Raw genomic sequence first — 27,051 nt, forward strand, 5'->3', positions numbered from 1 at the left:
AGTTCTGATACCCACCCTAACACCTAATTGTTTTTTTGTAAATCTTACAGTTCTGTGAAGCAAGGTAATAGTGTTTACTTTGGTTTCTTACACTGAGATCCATATATTTTTTGTTTTCACTTTAGCTCATCCCTGTGTGTTCACAGGTACTCCCCCTCTGAAGGATAAAAAGATTGCAGTGAAGTTCAAAGAATAATCGTAGCTTCACTTTTGCCCTTAGGAAAAATAAAGGATACCGTGCTGATGAAACTGGAAAGGTTGATAGGTTTCTGCAGCCAGAAAAAAAAAAAAAGGAGCATATCTTTGTATGGGAAACAAAATATATGAGGACTATGGCAAGGAGACAAAAATGAAAAAGAGGATGGAACTGAGTAAGCAAATTTGTAAAGATGTAAGTACAGAGTTTTTGAGAATAAGGAAAAGTCAAAACCCAGTTGAAGCTATTTCAAGAATGTCATGTCCTACTGATATTATGTTCACCACAGGCAATGCAAGTAAAAAAAAAGGCTAACAAAACCCAAAAGAAAGATAACAGCACGAATTGTAAATAGGAAAGGGAAAGATAAGGTTAAAAATGAAGTAATTAGAATGAAGAGAATGTCACAGGCTTGCAAAAAAGAGAAGACACTGGGAGTCAGGGGGTACCAGAGGAAGAAAATCTGATATAACGGTTCCACAGTTCTAGGGAGGACAGAGATAAGACAGTTTTAAGAGAAGAAAGGGAAGGATTAAAATTAGAAGAATGATAAAAAGCCTTTGGAAGTAGAGTAAGATGCATACATTTTTTGAATACCAATGTTTGTCTTTCAGAGAATCAGAATGAAGAGCTGAGTATTGACAATTAGATATTACCTCAGAGTATCCAAAAGGGCAAGCAAGGATCCTCATACTGCCAATGTGGTGTTAGGAAAACTGACTTGTAGGAAAAAGACCCAAACCAACAAAACCATAGTGGCCAACAAAACATAATCAGTCCTGTTTAAAAATATCAACTGAGGAAAATATTTTGGCTCACTACTGGTACATGGAAGGCATGCAGGTCCCTTTTGAAAATTTTGCTCTAAGCTGGACACAAATCCAGAAGCAGAGAGAGAATGATGGAAATTAGTTGTGGTACAGGACAGTGTAGGACTTAGACAAATTCAGTAACACTGATGACAGGCACAGAAAGGAGCCCCATTGAATGACTTGGCTGGGGAGGAGTTTTGATGTAATGACTTGGCTGGGGAGGAGTTTTGATGTATAACAAAAAAAAAAAAAGAACAAAAAAGAAAAAGGACCAATTCAGTTTTGACACAGTAAAAAAAATTTGGTTTTCTTTTTTTTAGTGGAGAAACAAGCAGTAGATAGATGAGGCATCCACTTGCTGGCTTGTGCTGGTTTAGATGGTATTGATGTTTCATAGGGTGCTTCTGAGATTGCATAGATTTGCCACCAAGAGTTTTAACACAAGTTGGTAAAATTATGAAAATGTGAAAAGATTTTAGATGTTAAATTGATATAAACCAAGTTAAATAACACATCCTAATGCATTGTGGAAAATCTGTCTCTGAATCTGTATTTTAGATAGTAAGAGGAAAATATATTCTCCTGGATAGTATCTTTTATATTTATCAGTCATCTTGTTCTGCAAGGTCAAACAGAAACCAAACCAAATGTTAAAAGGAAAACAGTTTGCTATAAAGATTTTGCTGAGAAAGAGCATCTTTAACATTCTACACCATAAAAATTCGTATGAATTCTCATTTTGATTTTTGCTTAAGTAAGCTTGTGATTACATGTAGCAGTATTACAAGACTGGTCAGAATCAAATCTAGCAAAGGAGAGTAATACTAATTCAGTGTTATCTAACCTCAATCTGATTCAAGAACTGACCAAGAAAATGAAGAATGAGAAAGATGTGCATAGATCAGCTGACCAGAAAGTGATAGTAGTAGAGATTATATATGTTTTGTACATGACTGATCATTGAAGTTGCTTAGTTCTCTTTGGGGTTTTTTTTTGCTTACCTCATCTGGCTTTCTTGGTTTATTTTTTTTATAGCAATCCTTCTTCAGCCCATGGACTAGAATTTCCTGACTTTTTAAAGCTTCAAACATATTTAAATCTCAGGTTATATTCTTGGTAGTTTAGAAAAAAAAAAAAGACATGCAGAAGTGTGCAATAAGGGGTGGTTTCACAGCTCATGCTTTTAAAATGATTCATACAACTCCCTTCAACAATACATGAATTAGTAGAAAAAATCAACGACCCTGGAGAGAAATCATTGTATACCCATCAGCAGTTGACTAGACCACAGCCCTGCAACTATACCCTGCAAGAGAACCTCTGTGCTTATACAGAACAAAAGAAAAAGTATGTAATCAGATACCACAAATGCATTTATGCCAATGCAGGCAAAACTGTGACTTTCCATAGCTACCCATTCCTCATTACACTGTGGGACATTTGCCAGTATTACCCATGTTTCTGTGTAATTCCAGAACATCGAATGGCAGTAAGCATAGTGTTCCTGCCTGCAGAGCCCCACTAAAAATATCCCCAGTCAGTGCTGAGTATCTGGTTAGAACAGCTTGCTGAACTCTATCAATTAGCCAGATCTTAATCTATTTAATGTGTTTTATTAAGGCTATATAATGCTAATGTTTTAATCAAAATGTCAAGCACTACTAAATCAGATTCATTAGGAAGGTCCAAGTCTATCACATCCATGTGGTTACCTTGATCAAACAAACCTGTAATCTCATAAAAAATTGAAGTCAGGCCTGCTTGTCAAGACTTGTTTCCACAAAGCCATGCGGGTTTGCTTTCATTATATTCCTACCTTTAACCCCTTATTGATTCAATCACACATAGCATGACTGCTTTAATTCACATAACATCACTATATTGTCTAGGATTACCTAGAATGCCAGATCTATTATTACCTTGATCATTCTGCTTGATTCTTGGAATAACATGAGGTTTCCTTTGGCGCTTTGAATTATTAGCTGTAAAGAGAGCTGTTAAAAAATAATATTAGAAGGCTGGAAGCCTCCTATTCTGTTAGGATCTTTCAGTACTCAGGTGCCACAGAGACTGCTGATTGAAAAACAGCAGTGCCATTTTCATCCTACATAGGTGTCAGTGGATAAAAAGCTAATTCCTCATCCTCATGTAATATTAATACATAATCCTTTTTTTTCTCTTCACAAGTACAGGATAGAAATATTTACCGTAAAAATTAGATCTTTTATGCATGCTCAGAGACCAGATTTCTTAATGAAGAAGCTGTAGGATGTGTCTGTACAAAACTGAGAATGTAGTTTTGTAATAAGAACTCCATTTTGCACAGTAGGCCAAGTACAGGTGTAAAGTAGAGTTATCTGTTTCAGCTTGGGTGATCCGTTCTCACTGGTGTTGAAAAGGAAAATCCTGCATCCAATTGAGCCCTTGAGGGTTTTTTGTCCCTTCAGCAATGCATTAATTTGCTAGAAAAGTCAATAGTTTTATTTTGGGTTAATGAGCTGGATTAACTCCGCACAGGGTCAGACAAGCCCCAGAGCCAGTGCAAAGAAAGGCAGAGCTATAGGCCTGGACAGGGCAATGAGGGTGGCCTGGCTTTTGTTAAATCTGGTTTGGCTCAGACATACAGTATAAATTCATCACAGTGGTGGCCTATTGAGTTATAGCACAAATATGTGCCATATCCAGGAAGGGCTGCGTATCTCAGTGAAGAACTGTCACAAGTCACCCGAACAGCAGTTGGGGCAAAGAATTTGGACTAGTCTGTACAGGCTGTCCTGCTGCATTAGAGGAATGCACTTTTTGCAGAGGGTTCTCCCAAGGCTTAGGTGGGACTCAACCTAGATTTGGTTGCTCTGGAAGCAGGGGTCTTTTTCTAACAGATTGTGGGTTACAGGCTGTAACAGAAGCCATGGAGGAGCTAAAGCCTCAGTGATTACTATCTGCACAGCAATCATCTTCTGTATCTTTACTGTAGCAAGTATGCAGAACTCTGGGATGTCAAATCAAGATAACTTGGGTTCTAGTCACGACAATGTGGGGCCTTGCCTGGGACACAAAACTGGTCTAAGAGACTTAGTAACTACTAAGGTAGTAAATATATGCCATGTACCATGTTGCCACAGTTTTCTTATCAGCCTTTATTGTAGTTCTCTAACTGACTTTTTGGTATTCTCTCTGCATCCAATTTGCATTGTATTCTATGCACAGTTTTCTAGTTCTTGCTCTTAATCCCTTTTCTTAATACTTGATTTTATAGATCCCTGTCTGTCACATAGCTTAGCTACCTCTTTCCCCTCTTACTCCTTCACTAAGGATTAGACAAAACCATCTGGCTTTCCCAGGTCCTGCTGTGAGCCAGGCTATTTGAACTTCTAATGACCCAGGTTTGCAATCCAGCCTGTCCACATTCGATGTATCTAAAGGTGCAGTGGTTCACTGAAATATTTTTAGTAAGCAGTACAGATTGTCAGAAAGCAGACTTGTTATTCTCCTACTCTGAAGCTTTAATTTCCATCAAGCATATGTCTGACCAATATATACCTTTTCTGAATTTTTTGTTAATATTTTTCATTCTGAACATTTTCGTCTTCTCTAGTAGATGCAAAACAGCAGGAGCCAATGCCTTTCCAAAGACAGTTGTTATTAGTTCTCCAAACAGCTTTCCAAAAAAAAAATCTGTAAAAATGGGATAGCCAGTAGAAAGAAATGGTGGGGTCCTTGACCAAGTGTGTACCTATCCAGGTAATATATAGCCAGATCACAAACTGACCAATTACCCTCCCAAAAACATTAGCAAGAGACCACAGATTTCCAAGTCATCAAGAATAAGCTTTCAGACAAAGAACTTTAAGCATCAGTTAAGCATGTTAGACAATCTACTGCATCTAAATCCCTTGAAAGAAGAATATCCTTTATTAAAGCAGAATCAGTAGGAGCTTTAGCAAGTCAGGAAGACTGTAATTCACAGTGAATATTCTTTTTGTTGTCAGCTTTGCTACAAATTTGACGTTTTGTGCCTTTTCCCATTATTGCTCTGAATGTTTTGCAAATTATCACTGACATTTGAAGTGACAGCCAACGTATTCCAAATTGTTAGCTTGTTTTACTAGATTCTGTACTAACAAAGGTCTCAGTTAGGACGGGGATACTTGTCTCGGTAGCTTTCAAACCCACACAGCCTTGCAAGTTTGAAACATAATCTTTGAATTCATATTCAATTAGAAGAAGAGCATAAGGAGTTAGAAAAAAAAGAATACATTTCATGAGTCTGCACTTGCTCTATAGAAAAGCCATCAGCACAGTTTGCATTTTTGAGCAGGTTTCTTCTAATACTCACAGAAAAGAGACTTCTTTTTAGCTGGGGAAAATTTCAGTTGCCCTTCAATATCCTTCAGTTTAAATTATAGGGTAAAAAGGTCCATTCACTCAAAGTAGTTTGATGAATCATAGGAACCAAAAATATAATGTGTCAGTTCACAAAATATCAGATATCACATCCTTGGCCTCTGTGCAAAAAAATCCTCATAGAAAAGTCTAGACCTGTTATAACCTTGGTCCAAAAGCAGGTGACTGGCCTTTCATATAGATGGCCTTAAATAGTGTAGATATTTGCATAAAACAATAGTTGGAAAGATTAAAGCAGAGAGAGAAAAGAAGAGCAAAGGGAAAATGATTCCCACGGTCTAGTATTTCAATCCTTTTGTCATGAAGAGCATTCAGTTTTATGTCTGCATCTTTCATTTTTAACAACTGATATGTTCTGCAAATACATTACTGTTGACCTGCAAGACCAATTCACTTGTCTCTTCTCGACTAAGCAATACTTCATAATAAACAGCCTCATCAGAAGACTCCAGGGAACAAATGCTGCCTGCAGTCTGACTTTCAACCCTCTTATGAAGTCTGTGAAGAAAATCTCGCTAATACTCTGTGGAACCATCCCCCACAAACCATCTCCCAGATCAGGGCCACATCCTGACCACAGCCAGATCCCTCATTGCAGAAAGACTGAAAACCACCTAATCAGCTGTCTAAGAATTGTGTCAGGCTGCGCTAGTCTGTGGGTGAATTTGATCACTGCAATGGCTCTTATGACTTCCTTTCCCCCTCCCTCCATTGTTCCTTTCCCCCCTTTAATCTTAATTTAAGAGCAAAGTGAAGGCAGATGAGACCATTCTGTCTCCTCTGCAAGTATCCTATGAAATATTCCATCCTAGTCTCGATGCTTCGTTGAAAGGAAGTCTGGCAGAAATGTCAGCAGTAAAAATCCAATCAGAGCTAGAACTTTAAAAAATGTTTCTTCATGCCAGGAATGACAGCTGTATTATTCTTCAGCCCTTGTTCTGTCTCTCAGTCAGGGACTTTCTTTATGCCAATGTGATATATCAAATAGGAATTTAGTATGTAGTGCCTGTATTGGATTGGATTGAGTTGTCTCAGAGGCTTTCAATCCTTGCTGTCCCATCTCCATCCTTCAGGCAGTGGATATTTGCAGAGCGCTTTTCCAGCTAAGAAGTTAGGGCCATGCTGATCTGCAACATAATGCTGAACATGAAGTCTGTTCCTTTGCAATTTTTGTGTGTATAATCCTATAAATGGCCATTTCTTCAAGCCCGAAGGAAATGAGAACACCTACTGTCTACCTCAGATTTGGGCTTAAGTCTTCAGTGTATAAACAGTATATCCTATTTAGAGTGCCTGGAATAATTTGTTTTCCAGTTCAGAAGCCCAAAACAATGTTAATATATCTGTTAATATATAATATAAATATATTAAAATAAATATCTAAAAATTAAAATAGGAAATGTTTGATTTGGAAACATCAGAATTGTTTTTTCCAAATGTTGCTTGCATTTTATTTCTACTAGAGTCATCTTTTAAACCTGGCATATTTTTTCAGTCTTCCTATTGACTCAAACTAGTCCAAAATAGCTGTCACTGACTTCCACTCCTGTCCTTTATAGAGGTTTGATGCCTTTATCAGTGGAGAATTAATCACAGCTGTCTGACATCTCAAGTTTTGTGCGATGACCATTGAACCAAATGAGTTTCCCAAGAAGGTGCAGGAGGAGTTTTCTGAAATACCTGGTAGAGACCATGTCCCATGTTGCAAATGTAAGTCTCTCTCAGGCAGACCCACTGCCTTCTAGGTGGGATACACCAGATGGATGTGCTCTTTTATCCCAGTTGTGCCATAAAACCATTCTTAATTGCCCAAATCCAGGAAAAGAATTAAAAAGTCATTCTGTCTATTGTTCTACTGAGTGACTAGCAAGTAATTGCATAGCCCACTTGTGTATGTCACATCATGCTCATCTCTATCCACAAGGAAAATCGCTTTTAATCTTTGGCTCTATCATTTGGAAAGTGTTCAAACTGATAAATTATATGGAGCATTTTGACAGTTTCTTCCTAATAGAATTCAGTTTTCCGTATTTTTGAGAATTATTTTCTCATCTCTGTAAAGTAAATAAGTCTATAAATCCTGGTCTAAAGGATAACACTAAGAATCTGGCAGTTATTAAATAACACACAGCTAAACTGAAGTATTCTACCTTTCCCTCATTTGTCATGTATTTTAGTAATTTGTTTCACCTGTTGGCAGGTTTGAAGGTAAATATGTATAGCAGCTACAAGTAGTAACTTATTTGGTATTTAAGTTTGCATAGCTGCCTGGGCTGTAGGAGTTTGAGTGATTCATCAAAGCCTTTTGTCCCCCAGACAGCACAGATTCTGACCATTTCATTGTGATCCCAGGATTTTTTTAAAAACCAAGGGGAAGCGTGTCTAAACTTTCCATTCTTGGCTAACATGAACACAGCATCCCAGCCCTTGCTTTGCCTCTGTGTGCTTACAGGCAAGTTGTATACCCAAAGTTCTCCCTCATTTTGAACATTTTATGGATTGTGTGCCTTCTGAAATGTTCAGTTTTTATCAGGTTCACATCCTATTCATTGCTCAGCAACATAACCTATGGAGAATGATTGGCATTCATACTTAGAAATGCCTTATGCTTTCCTACCAGTATGAATTATTGCTTTCATCTCTGAATTTACATACACTGATGCTTGTGCAGATTCTAGACACATTTGGAAGGAAATGCATTTCAAGTGATTGATAGAACAAAGGTGGTTTCTAGTTCTCATCAGACTATTCTTTAAAATATATCACATAACTGACTGACTTAGTATTTTCATCACTGCATTTAGTTCAGACTCACCAAAACTGATTCTGTCAAGGTGGGTTTGTCTTTTCAGAGATTTGTGCTGAAATCCAATCTGTTCTGCATCTTCAATGTTTTTGGGTTTTTATATTCTGATGCTACTGATGCCACACTTAGAAGAAAAAAATACTCTAGTTCCTTACAGTTCCCTCTTTGCTTATATAGCTGGAATTTGACTCCACCTCAGAAATGGGTTTTTATTCAGTGTTGTATTGGGTTTGTGTGGCAAGATTTTGGTAGCAGGGGTGGGGGCTACAGGAGAGGCTTCTTTGAGAAGCTGCCAGAAGCTTCCCCCATGGCCAAAAGAGCCAAAGCCAGCCACTGCTGGCCAGGGCTGAGCCCATCACACCTCTGTGATAACTTATTTAAGAAGGGAAAAAAGTCATTGGGCAGAAGCAATTGCAGCCAGAGAAGAGAGAAGTTAGAATATGTGAGAGAAACAGCTCTGACACCAAGGTCAGTGAGGAAGGAAGGGGAGGAGGTGCTCCAGGTGAAGAACATGCTGAGGCAGGTTGTCCCCTTGCAGCCTGTGGAGGTCCATGGGGGAGCAGAGATCTACCTGCAGCCCGTGGAGGACCCCACACCAGAGCAGGTGGATGCCTGAAGAAGGTTGTGGCCCCATGGGAAGCCCATGCTGGAGCAGACTCCTGGCAGGACCTGTGGACCTGTGGAGAATGGAGCCCACACTGGAACAAGTTTGCTGGCAAGACTTGTGACCCTGTGGGAGACCAACGCTGGAACAGTCTGTTCCTGAGGGACTGCACCCCATGGAAAGTTACCTGTGCTGGAGCAGTTTGTGACAAACTCTTGCCTGTGGAAGGACTCATGCTGGTGAAGTTTGGGAGAACTGTCTTCTGTGGGATGAACCCTGCAATGGAGCAGGGAAAGGACTCTTCTCCCTGAGGAGGAAGCAGCAGCAAAACATGTGATGAACTGACTGTAACCCCCATTCCTGTCTCCTTGTGCTGCTGGAGATTTGTTTTACTTCCCGTTATCCTGCTCTGATTTGATTGGTAATAAATTAAATCAATTTCTCCAAATGAAGACTGCTTTGCCCATGACAGTAATCAGTGAGTGACCTCACCCCTTATCTCAACTCATGAGCTTTCATTATATTTTCTCTTCCCTGTCCAATTGAGGACGGGAGTGGCAGAGCGGCTTTGGTGGGCACTTGGCATCCAAGTGTTAACTTGCACGTTTTTCTATCTCTATAGTTTGTTCTGGCTCTGTTACACTGAAGGATGCTGCAGATGCAGGCAGGTGCTGGTGTACACCGGTGGCAGGACCCAACACATCATTTACCCATTCACAAGTGTGGGCTTGGTGGAGGCTGAGGCAAGTATTCTACCTCTTCACCAACTCATATTCATCTTCTACCCTGTAGGATTCAAAAAGGTCTTCCCTCTCCCTTGATTTCACAGTTTCTGGTGTGAATACCTAAAAGCTTGAACTCTGGATACATGTTGTATTTGACAGGCTAATTGACCCATTTTAATTAATTGTCTTTGGCTCGCACATAAGAGATCACCTTTCCCATAAGCTAGCTTTAAGGAATCCAGTCATTAATCTTCTTAAGCAGCTATTCTGTTCTCACTTCCTCTAAGGCACTTGCTCACACAGCCTCCACACTAGACTCATCCAGCAAGGAAATCCCCAAAGACTGTTCACTGAGCTCAGAGGGAATCCTACCTCACGAAAATCATTCCTGGAAGAAAGGGGTCATTATACTTTATTTAGACACTCTTTTACCTCTGGAAAGGTAGCCAAATTAAGCTGACTTCAACTTGCTTTTGAAGTTTTTCCAACTTTTAGGAATGATTACATGTAAAATACTGGTAGATAGGTAAGGCTCTATATCACAGTCTTTCTGATACTACATTAAAATCACTTATGAATACAGAACACTATATTTACAACCTTGTGCTGGGATAAAAATATTATATTAATTTTAAATAAGCTTTGACAACCTCGAGTATAAAAACATACCAAGTCTTGGCTTTTGCCTGGCATAAACTCAGAGATACAGAATTCCTGAAGCATGATGCTCTTGTGCTTTTTTTAATGGGTGCATCACAAATGTCTTTGGAAATGTCTTCTTTGGGCCACACTTTCTTCTTTTGCCATACAATCTGCTCTGGCTGGTCAGGAGAAAGATACTAGTGTGGTAATAATGTAATAAAATTTCTATTCTTATTAGAAAGAGGAGCTGATAAACTGATTGCATTTGGGAGATGTAGTTGAGTCAATGAACAGGACAGGGGGGATTTTAGAATAATATGCAATGGGAGGCAGCAAGCCTTGAATGTAACTGGGGTGATCGATGTGTGAGAAAGCTGATTCAAACTAGATATTGATGTTAGGAGGAGGCCATAAGTTTTCAATGTTTTGGGGGGGAGAAGAGGGAGTAATAGAGAAGAAGGGGAAAAAACATGAGGGAGGGGAGGAGGGGAAAAGTCAAAACCAGCTTTCTGATTTGGCCATACTGAATTGAATTTGACAGCTAGCTAGCCCTAAAATTATGTCAGATGAAAGCTGAGATGTTAGTTTGGACAGGAGAGTGACACCAGTCAGTACTATGTTTGTCAGTATAGTGATGCTTGTTGAATCTGGGTGGATGAAATTACCCTCAGGGAACCCGTAGAGGAAATAAGAGTTCTAGGGCCAAGGCTATGAAACAACCACAAAACATTTCAGACATAAAAGCCACATTGAAGGAGTTGGAGAATTTATGGCATCCTAACCAAATGTGGCTGAAGCAGAAGCACAGAAACCAGGATGTCGTGCCATCCTTGGAGACAGTATATGATGTGCTGTATTTGAAGATGTACAGTGGACTGTCAGTGTGATGAGTGGTTCTCTGTCCTTCCCAGTTGGTGAGTAGAGTGGAATACACATTTGTGGGCCAGCAACTTAGAACGGGGCTGATTTTATACTATTTATGGGACTGGCACCAGGCCAACCACAGGAATTTTCAATCAATCTTCTCTTTACTTTATAAAGAGGAAAAGAGCCCCAAACAAGACTACTGCTCTGAGCATCTCGAAGTTGTCAAGCGTGACCACTCGGTTGGGCTCTGTGTTGATGATGACAAGTCAGTCGTGGCCTAACTTACTCTGACATCACACCAACCATCTCTTCCTTGCCTCCCCTGCCTGCTACATCCCTTGTACCAGACCTTGTGAGGTCACGTGTAAGGCAGATCAATGTGCTGGAACTATTTGCTTTTTGACTTTTTAAGTTTTCTGGCAGATCAGCTTGTTCACTCAGCTTGCCCTCCCTTTGCACAACCTCTAGAGCTTAGAGCTAATGCAGGGGAGTCGCAGGAGCGCATGGCCAGGGCAGGGGAGGTGGCCCCTTTCAGCAGCCACTGGGCAAAGCGCAACAAAAAGCATCAATGGTGCAGGTGTCCCTGTCATTAGAGGAGAGTGAAAACATTCTTGTGAAGATGAAGCAGGCTGTGCTTTAAACCCAAGTCACCAGAGTGCAAAGCTCAAGTTTTATATTGCATTTACATGTATTAATGGTAAAATTACTAATTGCCTTGTCTTGTTGGATTTTGCTTTTTTGCACATTCCTCTTCATCTTGTACTGAGCAAACACTGCTCAGATTCCTTTCCACAGGCACACTTTACATATATATATGGCTGCATGTAGATATTTTTTTTTGATACAAAGTGTGAGCAATCACTTTTAACCTCTGAGATTAACAGATAAACTCAATGATCCTTCTTCTCCACCTTTAGCTAAGCTTTTACAATAAATAAATAAAAAAAGCCAAGTGCTCAGAGCAGGGTACACTTCTCAACTTTAAGACCAGTCAGTAGGTGGGAGGTGGGAAAGATCTGCCGGTGTGACCTGGGGGATAATAGATGAGTTGACACCGCATGTTTCTCTCATGTGCTGTGCCTGCCTCCTCTCACCTTGATTATAAAGTTTTAAAAAAATTCAATTCTTCACCACCTACACACATGCTATTAAAATCATGATGTGCATTAACAGAAAATCTTTCCCAGCTGGATGGAAAATTGCTGATAGTTTTGCTAACAACAGGAGCCAGCTCTACATTGTGCAGCCATCCACCATGATGCCATAAAACCAAAGCCTGCCAGGTTCTACAGTTTCAGGAATTGTTAGTTTCTCATCCACTCCTCCATCTTTCCTTCTGTTTGTTTCACCTCCTCTCTCCTTGGATAAATATAAACTGCTAAGATCATGGGTAGCGGTGACAAAGCACGATGGAGAGGTGACCAAATTACTCTGTCTCGTGTTCCATTATTTTTGGGAATGAGGTGGGAAGGAGCAAGAGGACAGCGCAGGCAACCCTGCATTCTGGGCCCTAGCTCCAGAGCCACTGCAATTACTCATGCTCCCTCCTGACACTCCCTCCCAGGCAAAAGGTATGGATGTAGATGATTCTTAGGGCTACGCTGTTTTTAGTGGAGTAACAAACTCCATTTACAAGAAGCAGTTCTGAGTCAAGACTCTAGGACCACAAAATCTTTCAAACATTTTGACTGGGTTTAGGAGGTGATGTCACAAGTTAGGGCCCCTTGCCACTCTGAAGCACCTATGCTTTATTTGTGGGAAAAATACTGTTTGCTTTACAACATCTTAGTCCCTCACTAGCTTCTATTATTTTTTTCTGAGATTTCTTCAAGATTTGCAATAGAAAATATTGGACAAGTAAAGGAGAATGAAAAAGCTGATCTCTAGGAGGAGAGATTTTCTCTGGCATTCAGTCCAGTGACAACTACTGCTTCAAGTGTACTGTTTTTTTGCGTGGCATTCAATCGCTGAATATCACATACCTTATTGGGCTGGCTTTTAACAACTCTAGTCCTGAATGACTCTTCGTATGTTGAAAGGATTGCTCTGTTCTTAGTAGTCCTCATTTCTGCTGCTGTCTTTGAAACATCACGAAACATGAATGATTGACACGTGAATTAAGTACAGGCTCTAGGTAAATTGTAGGCAATTAATTCCCACACCAAAAAGAAACACGCCAAAAAACAGTAAAGTATGAAGAGAAAATACATATCTTAGTCAAAACAGAGCCCACAGCTGTTAACAAAAGTAATTCTATTGCTGCTGTGTTCTGAGCCCAAAGGGGACTAAAGCAAGTAATTAATGAGACATCTCCTTGTGTATGGGTGTTGTGTGTCCTTTTCAGCAGTTACTGAATATTTCCTCTGCTTTCATTTATCTTGTCCCAGCACTTTAGCACGAAATAACAATTTTCACTTTGTAATTAAGACCTGTCTTGCAAGCATAACAGAGTGTCATCTTCAGCATGGCAGTGGGACCTGTATCACACCTCCTCTCCTCAAAAGAAGCTGATCTGAAGCATGTGAGGTGAGTCACTATGTAGGCAAACAGAGCTGGGACTGAAGAATTAAATACCTCCACCAACCTTTATGGCATGTTCCTACTTAAAAACAGGTGGGGCTGCAGCAAAAGGGCTTTTGTTTTAGTGCACATTGGGTTGACAAAGAAAGAAAAACAGCATAATGGGTTGTGTTCCAGGGCCCCAGGAGTTCTGTGGGGAATTCAGAGGATGCCCAGTGAGCGCATGGCTGTTCTCTAGAGGGAATTACCAGAAACTGGGGGGACTGCTCCACTACATGACTTGGCTTGGAAATCAAAGTAAGTGTCTCTTAGGGTGGATGGCCTTTAGCAGTGTAGATGTAGCTGTGGTAATAGGGTATATCTCTGGTGACCACCATCAGTGAAATAGTGAAGTTTTCAAGAGCTGAAGTCAACCAAAGCTCAGTTGTAATTTGTTTCCAGAGTCAGCTTTGCTTTGGGTTGTTGCTGTTAAATTTGTTTTAAAATAAGAAGCCAATTGTTTGTGTTCAGCTTGTTCAGAAGATTTTTCTGTAGTGACCAATGTAAGAAACTAATTTTAAAATAACTAAAGATGAAAATTTCACCATCCTGTCTACAGTGTCTCTCCATTTCTGTAAGGTATCCTGGTTGTGTTTTAGCTTTACATTTCTTCAACTTAATTGTCCCTTGGGTTTTTTTTCTTTCCTCTGCCATCCCATTCTGTTTCTTGACAAATAGGTAGCTTATGTTCACCTCCATCCTAAACTGAAACTGTACTGGATATCTTGACATTGTGCGGCAGCTACTGCTGCATAAATGGAAGCACAGAAACAGTTGTTCCTACTTACAGTTACAGGTATCAGAGACACATAGACTTTTCTCTGCCTTCTTCAATTCAGCTAAATCTGTGCCTTCTGGTGTGGCTCATCACTTTTGGCTTGGTCTGCCCTCCTGAGTTCAGAGAACACATCACTGGTGCTGGTTCAGTCAGGTATCATACATGTGCATCTCTGCAAATGGTCTGACTTGATCTTTGCTGTGAAGTCACCTTACCATCACCAGGCCAGCCTTAGGGGACAAGAATTGTCCCAGGGCCTTGTCTGAGTCTGGAAGGTGTGGGCTTCCTGACAGTGATTCAGCAGCTTGTAGGCAGAGCTCTCATCCCTACTACCCCTAATACTTTTCTTCCCTGTGCCCATTCTGGAAAGTTACTGCGGAGCTGTGGTTCACCCTCTCTAAAGCATCTGTGTATGTTCCCTGTGCTTTTCAACAGGCAGTCACAGCAATAACATATTAGTGTTTGCAAATAAAGTGGAACACAGCATATGAAGCCACAAATAAACAAAAATTCCTGAAAATTTGGCTAATTACAAACGGTTGTTTCCATTTTCCCTCATGAAGGGAACCAAGGTCCTATTCTTCTAAGCTCCATAGTTAGGAGACTTACTTGTATCAGTATTAAGAAAACTTTAAACTGAGTGTTTGGGTTTTTTTAACAAACAAATTGGGTCCAGATTTGCTGATTCTTGAATTCTTTCATCTCATTTCTATCCATTTGGCTTTTGTATTTTTGGAATTGTGCTGACCAAAACATGCTTCAGTACTCTCCAGTTACATTACTTGCTTAAAGTCATGACACCTATTAATCCCAATATCCATCTGATAGAACATTTTGTGCATTTGTGCCAGCCTCATCTAGCAATTCCCCATTGAGTATGTTCTCATTAACCCTAGGACTCTTTTCTGTGACCTCTTAATTTCTCTGTACTCATGTTTATTCATCCTTCCCTTTATATTTATTGAGGTTGAACTTCAATTAATTGATTTCGGTTCATTCTTCTAGCTTGCACTTTGGGTATTCTCACCTTCCAGAGTCTAGTATGTGCTTCCACCTTTCTGTTCCTCAGGTATGGTTCTGTTCTCAGGTTGAGAGTGGTTGCTTGGGCATGACAGAAGACCTCTTTGATTAATTCTCCAACACTTGTCCTGTGTTTGGTTATTTTTCACCAGGCTTTGTACAAGGCAGAGGTATCATTAGTTTCACTTCCCACTTGACTTGATCCCATCTCCACTATAGGAATATAGTGGAGGCTAGTTTGCAATTTCACAAAGAAATAACTTTTCTTTTTTTCTTGTCAATCAGCATAAAGATAAGAGAGAACTCAAAATCACAGAATGATAGAATGGTTTGGGTTGGAAGGGACCTTAAAGACCATCTAGTTCCAACTCCCCCACCATAGCAAGGATGCCACCCACTAGACTCACAAAGTCATATAGAATGCAACTGAGAACAAAAACCAGTAGGAGATAGAGAAGTCACATACTTGCTCCAGACCTTCTCAGGAGAAATGGACCAAACTGTGTTCTTGTGTGACCTCTCCTGAGAAGATGGATTTTTGTCCTCCTCCAGTAGCAAGACCACACTGAGGTTCGTGTATTTTCAAATACCTCTGTGTTAGCAGATCTGACCCATGTCATCCATGCCACACCTGGCTCATGTTTTAAGCTCCTAGCAGTGCTACTAACAAAGTCCTTGTGCTAGCTATGCAATTTTTAACCCCTGGAACCCATGGTATTTATAGGCCCAAAACCAGGACACAGGGAACAAGCACCTCTAAAATGCACTGTAGTAATGCCAATGTACTTACCATGGCTGGTGTTCCAAATGGATCTCCTCTTCAGAGAGCATTTGACATGTAATGGCACTAGATGGATTTACACTATTCTACACCTCTCCTAGTGCCCTTGCTAGTTGCCTGGAAGTGTACTATAGAGACAGCCAGGGAAAGATCTCCTCCCACACTGGCTGAAACAAGTGCGTGAACAATGCCACCTTCCAGCATGGGAAATCAGGCAGCAGAGTGGGTGTCAAGGAGGAGGGAAGTACGTACCTTTGAGCAATAGCCTTCCTGATGAATTTGGAAGAGGGTGTTTGTTCACAGCTCCAACAATTTTTCCACCTCCAGTAAACTGCTGACTACCACCTGATGGCAAAATAAACCAAGATTATGTTTATTGCCTCGATTGCTTGCTTTAATAGCAAAACATACGCGTAGCTGTGTTTTTGAGCCCCTCTAGAATATTGAAGTTTAAGATTCAGATCCTTTCTATCTAAAGGGATTTGGGGCAATTTACTTTTCATTCGGTGGCTTTCACGGATCTGGAGGTTGAGAAAACATGCTTAAAACAGCCATGTAGTTTAAAATGACTGTGTGTTGGCTGCAAAACACTGCACACTGTGACACACATTTCCCTGGAGTTTGAGAAGTACCGTTCAGATTTTGGTAATCCACATATAAGGTCATCTCAGGGAACTATATCGATAGCTACTGTGGAGTATTTTTTGTCCACTAGGCTTGTTATCCTGTCAAAGAATATAATTAAGTTGGTTTGCCAGATGCATTATAAGCCCCAGTTGTCTGCTATTTATCACCTTATTTTGCTGTAGCAAACACACAACAACTACTTTATTAATTCCTTACCTGTTTGTTAGCTACTGATGTAGTGTTCGTTGTGTTCTAGTTCCCTGCCCCCTATTACCCTTATCTCTTCTCTTGGAATGAAAAGTTGGTTTATACTCTTTCCAGCAGATAACATTCAGGGTCACATTTTGCTTTCAGGAATGCTCATAAGTAATCATCAGCAGTTGTGATTATTCAGCTGGTTACCCAGCTTACATTTACTGTTACTACAATGAGTAGCAGCCTATATTTAAGTTTTCTGTGTCTTCATATTGAAATTGTAGCTTCATAGATTTCTTTTGTGATTTTGGCTTATTGCTTTCTACCTGATATTAGGAAAGGCTTTCTAAAGGTATTATGCTATTTGGTAGAAAATAGTTAAGTGTTTCAGTCTTCATACAACCACAATAAACCAAAATAATCTGCATGTCTTTCCTGTACTGACTGAGGTTTTGAAACATCTTTCTTTCTCAGTCTTCCGGCTTGTGGTCCCACTCAATGGAACCCTCACTTTCCTGGGATGTTCTCTTGTCTTGCAAGAGTTAGATACACATTTTGGGTGCTCTCCAAATTTCTCCTAGTTGTTTTTGCCACTTACAGGAAAAAAAGGTGGGCCTGGCAGTCTCCCCCATCTAATGGATGCACCTTGTGACCTGATCACCTTAAAATCCTTTTCCAGAGAGACTTCTGCCAGCAGATAAGATGGAGGGGGCTCTAGAGGTAGGGAAGACCGTGTCACCAAGGACAATAGACTCTTAGTGGTAGCAAAGTCATAATATTTTTTTCATCCTGCTTTGTCTAAACCATGGAAAGACAAGTTACATGGTGCTGATGAAAGAAGAGCCTGAGTCTTTGGAATTGGTGGAGAACACCAAGTCTTGGAGGCAGAAGTAGCCACTGTCTCTTCTGAGCATCGGTCTCTCCAGCGGTTTCTCCTACTTCTTCCATCCAGGCCTACCTTTTTTTCTCCCTCCTTTTCCCAAAACCCTAAACCCTGGAATAGTGCAGCCCATGCTTTGTGCAGCCCATGCTCCAGCATCTGAGGTAAAAGCTTCCTTTCTCAAAGAAAAGGCAGGTTCTATCAAATAAACTTCCAGGCCCAGAATGGGAAGAATGAATAAACATTCAAAGTTCATATTCTTAACTGTAATGAATTTTAAAGACAATCTTGTGTTTAGAGACCTGACGCATGCTTTTTTATCATTTGGAGCTGGCAAAAGTATAAGCATCTGGGGAAGTCTTAAATGCTGTTCACATTATAAACAGAGTACATTGCTCCCATTCCCCACCCCAGATCAGCTACAGTGGGTTTTTAAAAAGTGCATAGCAGAATCATGAGCTTCCCTCTTTCTGGGAAGGAGGTAGCAGGAGCTCCTCTAAAATGATCCTGTTTGCTCTCTGGAAAATTCAGCTTCACAGGTGTAATCAGGCCCTGACAGATGGGGATACTGATGTGGAGGAATGGTAAGAGGGATGAACAGCTCTGAGCTGCCCTTAGCCATGCAGGGATACAGGTGGTCATACAGGTGGCCAAGTGCGAGACACTTGGGTGACGCGGTGGGAGAGGAAGCTGGCTCTCTGCCTGCACACAGCAGCAGCTGAGACACTAATCCCATGCTGCTGCGAGCTCTGAGTTCTCTCAAAATGAAAATAAGGTGATTGTAAAGGGAAGTGGAGATCCAGGGTTAACTGTGATATCCTGCAGGAGAAGATAATATTGAAGCGTAGGCAAGTGCTTTCACACGCCCCGGTCATTTCATCTTTGTGTTCGACACAATGGCCGGCAAGGGAGCACAGTGCTTGAGGCTCAGAAAGGAGAGCAGGTGGGGACAGAAGTAGCTAAAAGGCTTGGAAGTCAGAGAAGAGAAGGAAAAACATTTCCATGTTTCTCACAGAAACTTGAGCAATAATCCTGAAATGCAGACACAGCCGCAGCCAGCAGAAAAGATGCAAAACCAACAACAAAATCCCCCTAGGATTAGGAAACAGTGAGAAGCTAGACTAGAAACCAGACGCATTTCAGAATAAATTCAGTGTTTCAAAAGCAATGATGTGAAAGGCACATGAGCTACAGTAATAAAATGTGATATGAGCTGTTACTGTAAACGGGGAAGAATAATTGACAGGGAACTAAAACAGATCCACAGAGCACACATAGCCCAAGGCGCTGCGAACCTATGGCTGAATGAGAGGAAGAGGAGTTGTGTGGGGAGAAGTCAGAGAAAGACTAGCAAATCACAGGCAAAAACGAAATAACTCACACAACAGCCCGTGATCCCTGAGACTGAAAATTCAGTTGGAATGTGTCCTGTGGTGGATCAGCAGAAAGAATAGTAGGCATGTAGAAATAACAGAGTCAGTCTTACCAAAAATTAGAAATGTTGGTATTTTTATATGTAAAAATAATATAATTAAAACCAAATGGTTTTGGGCCTGAAGAAGAGAATTGGTGTTCATGAACTGTTTAGCCAGTTTGTTTCATCCTTTGGGCACGTTTGCTACTACAAACCCGTAGCTTAGTCTGCAGGAGAAAGTGGTCAGTTTGGATGTGGAGAGGAGAAAAGCCCTGTCCTGGGATCTGAGATGCAGCACCACAGACAAAAGCTCTTTGGAAAACAGCCTGGTGTGGTGGTGGAGCAGCCAAGGATGCAGGATGAACAGCACAGGGTGCAGAAAGCTGCAGCTGATCAAAGGCTTTACAGAGTATCTGGCAGCTTATTGCATCCTCCTGACACATACCATAGATACACGAAAATATACACACAGACACAAATGTATGCATGTTATGCATGCATGTGTACATTTATGGACTGCAAAAATGCTTGAGAATAACTATGGGTGGTATTTGTTCCAACAGAGAAGGGAGGCACCCTTGGTGTTGTTAATTCATAGTTCAACAGAGTGATGCTGCACAGCCTCTTTCATGGAAACTGTATCCCAAAAAGGCTCAGTGAGTTAAATAATATAGGCACTGTTTTAAATAATAAATAGTAGTGTACAAATAAAGGGTGTTAAGAGACTGCAGAAAAGGAAAACCAGTGATATTTTTAGCTGATATTAGAAAAAGATGGAGGGGCAGATGCTCACTTGTGACTGACCCACTGGACAAGAAGGCCCACAAAGGTGTTAGCTGATGATAGGGAAGGAAAAAACCTTCTAGTGAGAAGAGAGACCATTGCTTTGTACCCCACAGCATGTGAGGAGCCAGCTACAGGAAGGGGACATAGTCATGCTACCTGGCATGCCTACAGATGGTTAGTAGCAATCCATGCTCACAGGCAGCAAAAATCTGGGAGGTTTTTACTACTGCCACCCCTACAGCCACATACAAACTCAAACAGGTGGCTGGTGATGCTATCACTTATTCCCAACCCATTCATATTTGTGACATGTTCTCCCTCTTTTACTGTTACAGTGCCCATTGCTGCCGCTTCTCAAGCAATCTCTGCAGAGGGGACTTGTAACCATTTCCCTGCACTGTGCAAGCCACATTGTTTGCACCTTAATTGGGGTGTAGATTTTTCAGTGCTGCTTCTTAACAATTAAAATGTCTTTTCATACATGTGAGGAGAAGTGTGGCATCCTTTGATCGTCAGTAACCATCACTTACCTAATATATCAATGGCTATGACAATGTCATTTGTTTTGTGAATATTAGAAAAGACAGACAGATAAAGAACAAGAATTGAAATGAAACTGAAGATAAATACAAACTCCTGCCATTACATGTCATAAGCCAACCAAAAATATCTGGGCATGCATGCTTCAGTCATTTACCTTCCCCTTGCAGCACACTGCTTAGAAAACCAGAATAGAGGAAAACACAACAAAACCATTGATATCTAGAGGAAAAAGCGTAGAAGAAAAATATTTTCTGCCTCAATAAACCTTGGGGTTTGACACTTGCTCTTCTTGGTTCTCAAAGAGGTCAATGAGATGCAAGAGCTTCATCACTTCAAAGAATGCTTAGAACTTTGTAAGACTCAACCTCGCATGTCTTGACAGATGTTTTGATTTGTTTCACTGAAATATGTAGGACAGGTAGGTAGATCTCTCCTGCATGCTGTCTGTCTCTCTCTCTGAATGCCTTTGTTTTTTGGACATTTTAGAAAAACCTACTATCACATCTAAGCCAGTCTGCTTCACATTGTGGGTAACAGCTCTGTGAGTCTGTTCAGAGACGTGTCATAGACAAAAGAAGTTTCTGTAGAATTCCTCAGGCTTTGGATCAGATTCTGAAGAGTATGCTCAACACCAATTTTGCATTAAAAGCAGTCACTTCTGTGTATGCTGAGATTCAGCATTTTTGGAGAGGGTCAGCTATACAAGACAGAATGTACTCATGGCATTTATATTTTCTTCCAATGACACATGAAGATACCATGTGCTACATATATGCATTTTGTTCTAGGTACCCACTTAAGCAAGGGGAAAAAAGAGAATAATCAAAATTTTCCTTCCTGTGTGATTATCAGCCATGGTGACCTTAGAAACAGGAGTCCCATTACTTCAATAACAGATGTGAAAATCATCCCTTATTAGGTTGGATGACTGATTGTGATGACTTCAAGGAAAAAAAGCTTTCCCTGTTAAGCAGCTTCTTCATAAGTAAAAGATGTGCCAATATCCATCTCCAGTGTGAGCATCTGCAGGTGTCTCAGCATCAGCATTTTAGTTTGGATTACATAAGTGCTTTTGATGAGACTTTCCTGGTTGGCCCTCATCTCCTACTTTGGCTTTCAGAGCAGAGCAGCCTTGGAACATACAAGCAAATTCCTTTCATGTGAATTGGAAGCCAGACCTGACCCAGAAACACTCCTAACATACTCCAGCTGCTAATGCTGATTCAGTCCATGGATCTAAACTCCATCTAGTCTGAACCAGTCTCCCCGCCCCAAACACCAACTGTTTCACTGCACAAGTCTGCTCTGATGTTCCTTCACGTCTTGCCTGTGGAAAAGCACCTGAAATACCATTACCATAACTACCTCAAATTTGTCTTTTCTTATCTTTTTGTTTTAAAAGCAGAGATCTGTTTATCCACTGAGCAGCAACCATGCGGCTCAGGGAGATCCCAGGTGGCATTGATGTCTTTGTCAGGGCAAAGATGATATTCCTACAAGGAAACCATTTGTTCTCATTTGGGAGTCCTGTGGGCATTGCTAGTCAACTAAGTCTGTCTTAGTTAATTAATCCTTGACCCATCATTTTGTGCTTTTCAGGTTGCCCCAGTATTAGTCTTTTGCTGAGATCAGATGCTTAGGGAGTGGTTATGGAGTGTCCTCCCTTCCCAAGGTAACTAAATTCACAGACATTGCAGTGCCAGAAGTAATGTGATATGACCTAAAATATATAGCTGAGTGATTCCCATGCAACAGGGAATAGTGAAATTTGAGTGTCTGTCTGCAGTGTTTGCAAGCAGCCACTTGAAAACAGCCCAGGCAGCTCTTTGGAAACAGTGCACGCAGGCAACAATCAGATGATTGCTGTTGCAAGAGATATCACGGATGTGTGATGTTATATCTGCTCTGGGTTCGGTTGCTGCCCTACACACCACTAAGAAAAAGATACAGGCAAAGCCTAGATGCAGTGATGGGCACTCTGAGACACTGACTTGGGGTGTGATGCTCTTGCTGGGGGGTACTCTGCGCTCCTCTGGGAATGGAAGGGCTCTCCAGCTGGGGTGCTTGTAACCATGCATGTCCTATGGTGTGAGCTGACACTACTACTGTGCTCTGTGGAACTAAACTGAAGTACTTCAGATGGAAACACACCCACGCCTCCATCTGAAATGGCAAGGCACACAGACTTGCCCTGAGTTGGACTTGCTGCCTAGTGCTGGCAACCAGCACTCACGGGGGCTGCCTGCGCAGAGTTTGTCTGGGTAAATAGCAGTCCAAGGTTTCAAACAGGTATAAAGCCACTACTTGCCTAATGAACAGGTCTAATAGTCAGCTGCTCCCTGTTCTAAGTAATTTCTTCTTCCTATCTGGAACTTGTATAGCATTGGCCTTAGCTACACTATTTTACAAATCTATCTTAGCTAGATGACAGAGCTACCTACTGCCAGAAATTGTTGCCCTTGTATGTATTTATAGGTCACAACCAAAGTCAGTTCTTAATCTTCTCTGGACTGAACTTGAGGCTGTCATGAAAACTACTGATCAAGCTCTTTTTCTTGACAACTACTTGGACATCTGTGAGTCAATCTTTAATCTCACCATTGTAGTACTGGCTACACTGATTTTTTTATTGCCTTTTTTGTTTGTTTTTAAATGAGAAGGACACATGCAACTGTCCAATAGACATCTCTTATTTTCAGAGACCTATAAAGATAACTTTAATCAGATAAATAAGAAATCTCATTTTTATAAGAGCTTTCATTGACTGCTTTTAAGAAAATAGGTTTTAGCATTTGCTGGCATTGACTATGCTGCCATTCATTAATGCTTTATTCACCTCCCATATCTGCTTAGCAATAATTATTCCTGGGACTAGTGTGATACTATTTGGGCTTGGGAAATCCAGGCCACTGGATCACCTTTTTTAAGTATGGACTTAGAATTTGAAGGGACTGGCAAACTGCTGACTAGCATGTGATCACCATGACACTAGGCATGCTGTACCAGCTGCAGAGGTGCTCAGTCTGCCTGCAGGGGAGACTAGAGAGACTTACAATCAAGTCTTCTCTACATGCAAAGGAGTGGTGCCCAGTATGTAACCACTTCTGGGAACAACCCTGGTTCACGTTGTTTAACCAACAGTCAGTTTTCTGGTTCTATGTAGCTTCTCTTATCTTTCAATACGTTCTACAAATCACTCTCAGTGTTTCAGGAAGCTCCTCAGACAGGTCTTTCAATATTCTTGGTCACAAATTTTCTGGTACTGCTAGTGTATGTTGCTGTAATTGTTGCTATTTGACATCCTCCACTGCTGCTGCTGAGATAGAAAGTATTTCTTCCTTGCTGTGAAATAAGCATGTCCCATTTCTTTCCAAATAAAAACCATAAATATTCAATGAATACTTTTTCTTTTTGTGTTACCACAATTGACAACTCTGCCACCTTTAACACTTGAGCTATAGGGACTAACAAAGGGAAGAGACATTACTGAACTTGATGAGTGGCATTTTTGTCAGAGAGAATGGGTGTGAAATGCTGACAAACCAATTTAAGTACGAAATCACCAAAATGTTATAACCAAGCAAAATATCAGGTTCTAAAATGGTTTCTACACTCTCCTCCATCCCCTGGGATCTAGGGACAAAAAGAACTACTTTAGGATTAATATCACTTTTTCCATGAAGAGGATTGATTGTTTGGTATGGCACTACAGATAGCATGAGGATTTGATGATCGAAGAGGTCCCTTTGAATCCTATTCTTCTGTATGATTGCAAGGATTTTGTTAGGTCTTAGAGTACTTAAATAATGCCTTCTTGCCCTTAATCTTTAAACCCAGGATTTTTTCATTAATGTTTTATCTTCTTCCATCAGCTGTCTCTTTCCTAGCTGCTGACTTGTTTGCACAGCACCAGACTCTCTGTTATTCTCATTTGTTACACATAATAAGGCTTGAAATAATCATTATTGCTTGTCACTTTCACTTTTTGTCTTTACTAAGATGGATTTGAGACCAGAAAGCCTCTCATAGAACAACAGGTTGTGAATTTTGGGAGGAATATAATGAGGTTTTTTTCAAACAAAATGATCTTATTTTTATGCCAAAATTTTCCCTTGTAACAATTATTTGCCTGTAGCTGACCTCTGGAAATTGTCCTTGCAAAGCACCAAATTGTCCTTGCAAAGCACCTGTTGCAGGCTCAGAAGTGGTCTGTCTGCACACAGTGGAGTTTGCACTTCCATAAAGGGAATCAACAGTTTCTGGCTCTCCAAGTGATTTGTTTTTACATATTTTAAAAGAAAATATATATATAATCCCCAGCAAGTGTAAGATTGTTTCAATAGTGCTGACTCCAAACCTGTAGCATACAGCTCCTTTGTTGGGACTTCACCATTCAGCCAAGCTTCAGTTACCACGTTGGGCTGCCAGATCCAACAGTCCTGAGGAGCTGGGGACTCAACATCCATCTTCTAGCCTGGAAGTGCCAGTGGAGGGCTGGGAGATGAGGCAGGGTACACAGATGGGTCATTTCTCACCAGGGAACAGCACCCAGAGATGTTCTCAGCAGTTCAGTGCAGGGCAGCACGGGACTTCTCACTGTCTGGGGGAGTTGGTACATGGCTTGCAGGGCAAGGAAGCCCAGGCACCCCAATGAAGTGTTTAACAATACTTAGGTATCTAAGTGAATCCCTTTTGGTTTATACCCTGTTGGCAGCTTAGCTTCAGGAGTGTCAGGAAAAAATTCCTGTGCACTGAAGAAACACAACAGCTCCGGACAGGCAGAGGCATTTTCCATGCATGACCTGGGGTGAATTGCTGCTTTAAGTTTGAACTTCAGTTCTTCATTACCAGTGGGGTCGTTGGCTGTTTCTCCCTAGGAAAACCACCCAGGCAGCACTAAGTGCTTGAGTTAAAGAGGAGTAAGCACTTTTCAATTACCAATGAGCTTTATGAGACGTGAGACTGCGGCAGTAGTGTGAGAGATCCCAGGTGTCCCTGTGCTGGGTTGCAGCGGGCAGTGCAGCGCCCAAGGGCAGTGACAGGCACGGGGGACTCAGCGTCTCCATTTGTTCATCAAGCTTGCTGCTCATTTACAGTCATAAATGAAATGTTTGGCTGCAGTAGCATAAATAACAGGTGACGTTTTAACAACCCTGGCAGCACCATGCAGGGAGTCTTCTAATGTTAATGAGTTATGTGAGGCCAGCGTGAGTTTTGTGAGGTTCATTCATTCTCCCCTTTTGAGGCAATTGCCTATTTGCTCCTGAAAACAAACGTTAAATTAAAAAACACTGATATGCATTGCAAATAGCTTCTCAGGAGGATTTCTGACATGGTAAAATGGCAGAGCTATAACTCTGAGTGAGTGAATATGGGAGGATGAGAGATGGCTATGAAGAGAAGCATCCTACATCCACATGTCATGAGCAATGGGATGGAAATTGCTTCTGATAATTCAGTCTTTGGGACATGGAAACTTGGCTTTAACAACAGGTTTTGCTCTTAAAACACATTTTCTATGTTGGTGTCTGCCTCTTGGTGTCTTGGATCTTTCACGTGCCTGGAACAGTCCATCAGAATAAAATTGAATACATATATATGTGCATAATATAGCAAAACCTTCTCTCGCTGCCAGCCCCTTGCTTATTTCTAAATGGCACAATAATTAAGGTGAGTGATTTATCACAGAAGTACCCCACAAGTCACAGCCTGATTAATAGAGGGGAAAAAAAGCATCAGTTGAAAATATAAATAATAAAAGTACTGAAAGCCTGTTCTTTGTTCCAATTCACCTTGAGAATTTTAAGCTGTTTAACAATATTTACCAAGCTGTTTCAACCACACAAAGACATAATCCCACTCCCTGCCAACAGCAGCAGCAGGGCAGCATGGTGGGCTGGGTGGGAGGGCTCTGCGGTCCCTCACTTTTCCTTCAGCACTTCTTTCTTCATCCAAGCTGATGTGCTCAGCCAACGCTTCTTAAAACCCACCACACTGGCTCATCACTGGCTCATCCCCTGCCAGCCCACCCACTTTGCATCAGAGAAGGGATCTGCTGAACTTTCATCATTGCCGAGAAAAAGACTAGCCTGGAGAAAAAGGATCCCCAGGGGCTCTTGGCATCCATCCCCATGTCTTTCTCTTCCACCTGCAAGAGCTGTGGAGCATCAAAGGTCGTGCATCTATAGTCTTGCAGCTCTTATTTGATGTTATTGCTACAGTAGCTTTACCTCGACAACCCCCTTTTGCATCAAGTGCAGTTGCACGGTCCCATACCTGCTTCTCCTCTCACCCAGTGATCTGCTGCCTCTATGGTCATCCCACAGAATGGGAGCGGGCTGTGCTCCCACATTGGTACGACTGCTCACGTCAGGATGCATCCGAATTGCGTGCCCAGCTGCCGCCTTTGCTG

General features: G+C 41.2%; 1 protein-coding gene across 2 annotated transcripts in view; it reads right to left on the reverse strand.

The window, feature by feature from the left end:
* Positions 1-12,557: 12,557 nt before the first annotated feature.
* GTF2E1 (general transcription factor IIE subunit 1) overlaps positions 12,558-27,051 on the reverse strand; it is an 80,967-nt gene continuing 66,473 nt past the window's right edge. Inside the window, exons 6-7 of one of the 2 annotated variants that reach the window (XR_007903263.1) lie at positions 16,447-16,539; positions 12,558-15,566 (exon numbers count right to left, since the gene is read on the reverse strand). The gene's annotated coding sequence lies outside the window, so the exon portion shown is untranslated. Of the gene's footprint in view, positions 15,567-16,446; positions 16,540-27,051 lie in introns of those variants that run through there. The other variant, XR_007903262.1, reaches the window with a different exon arrangement.

Source organism: Manacus candei, unplaced genomic scaffold, assembly GCF_025592945.1.
Source record: "Manacus candei isolate 608988 ecotype Guabito, Panama unplaced genomic scaffold, ASM2559294v1 h1tg000014l, whole genome shotgun sequence".
NCBI lineage: Eukaryota > Metazoa > Chordata > Aves > Passeriformes > Pipridae > Manacus > Manacus candei.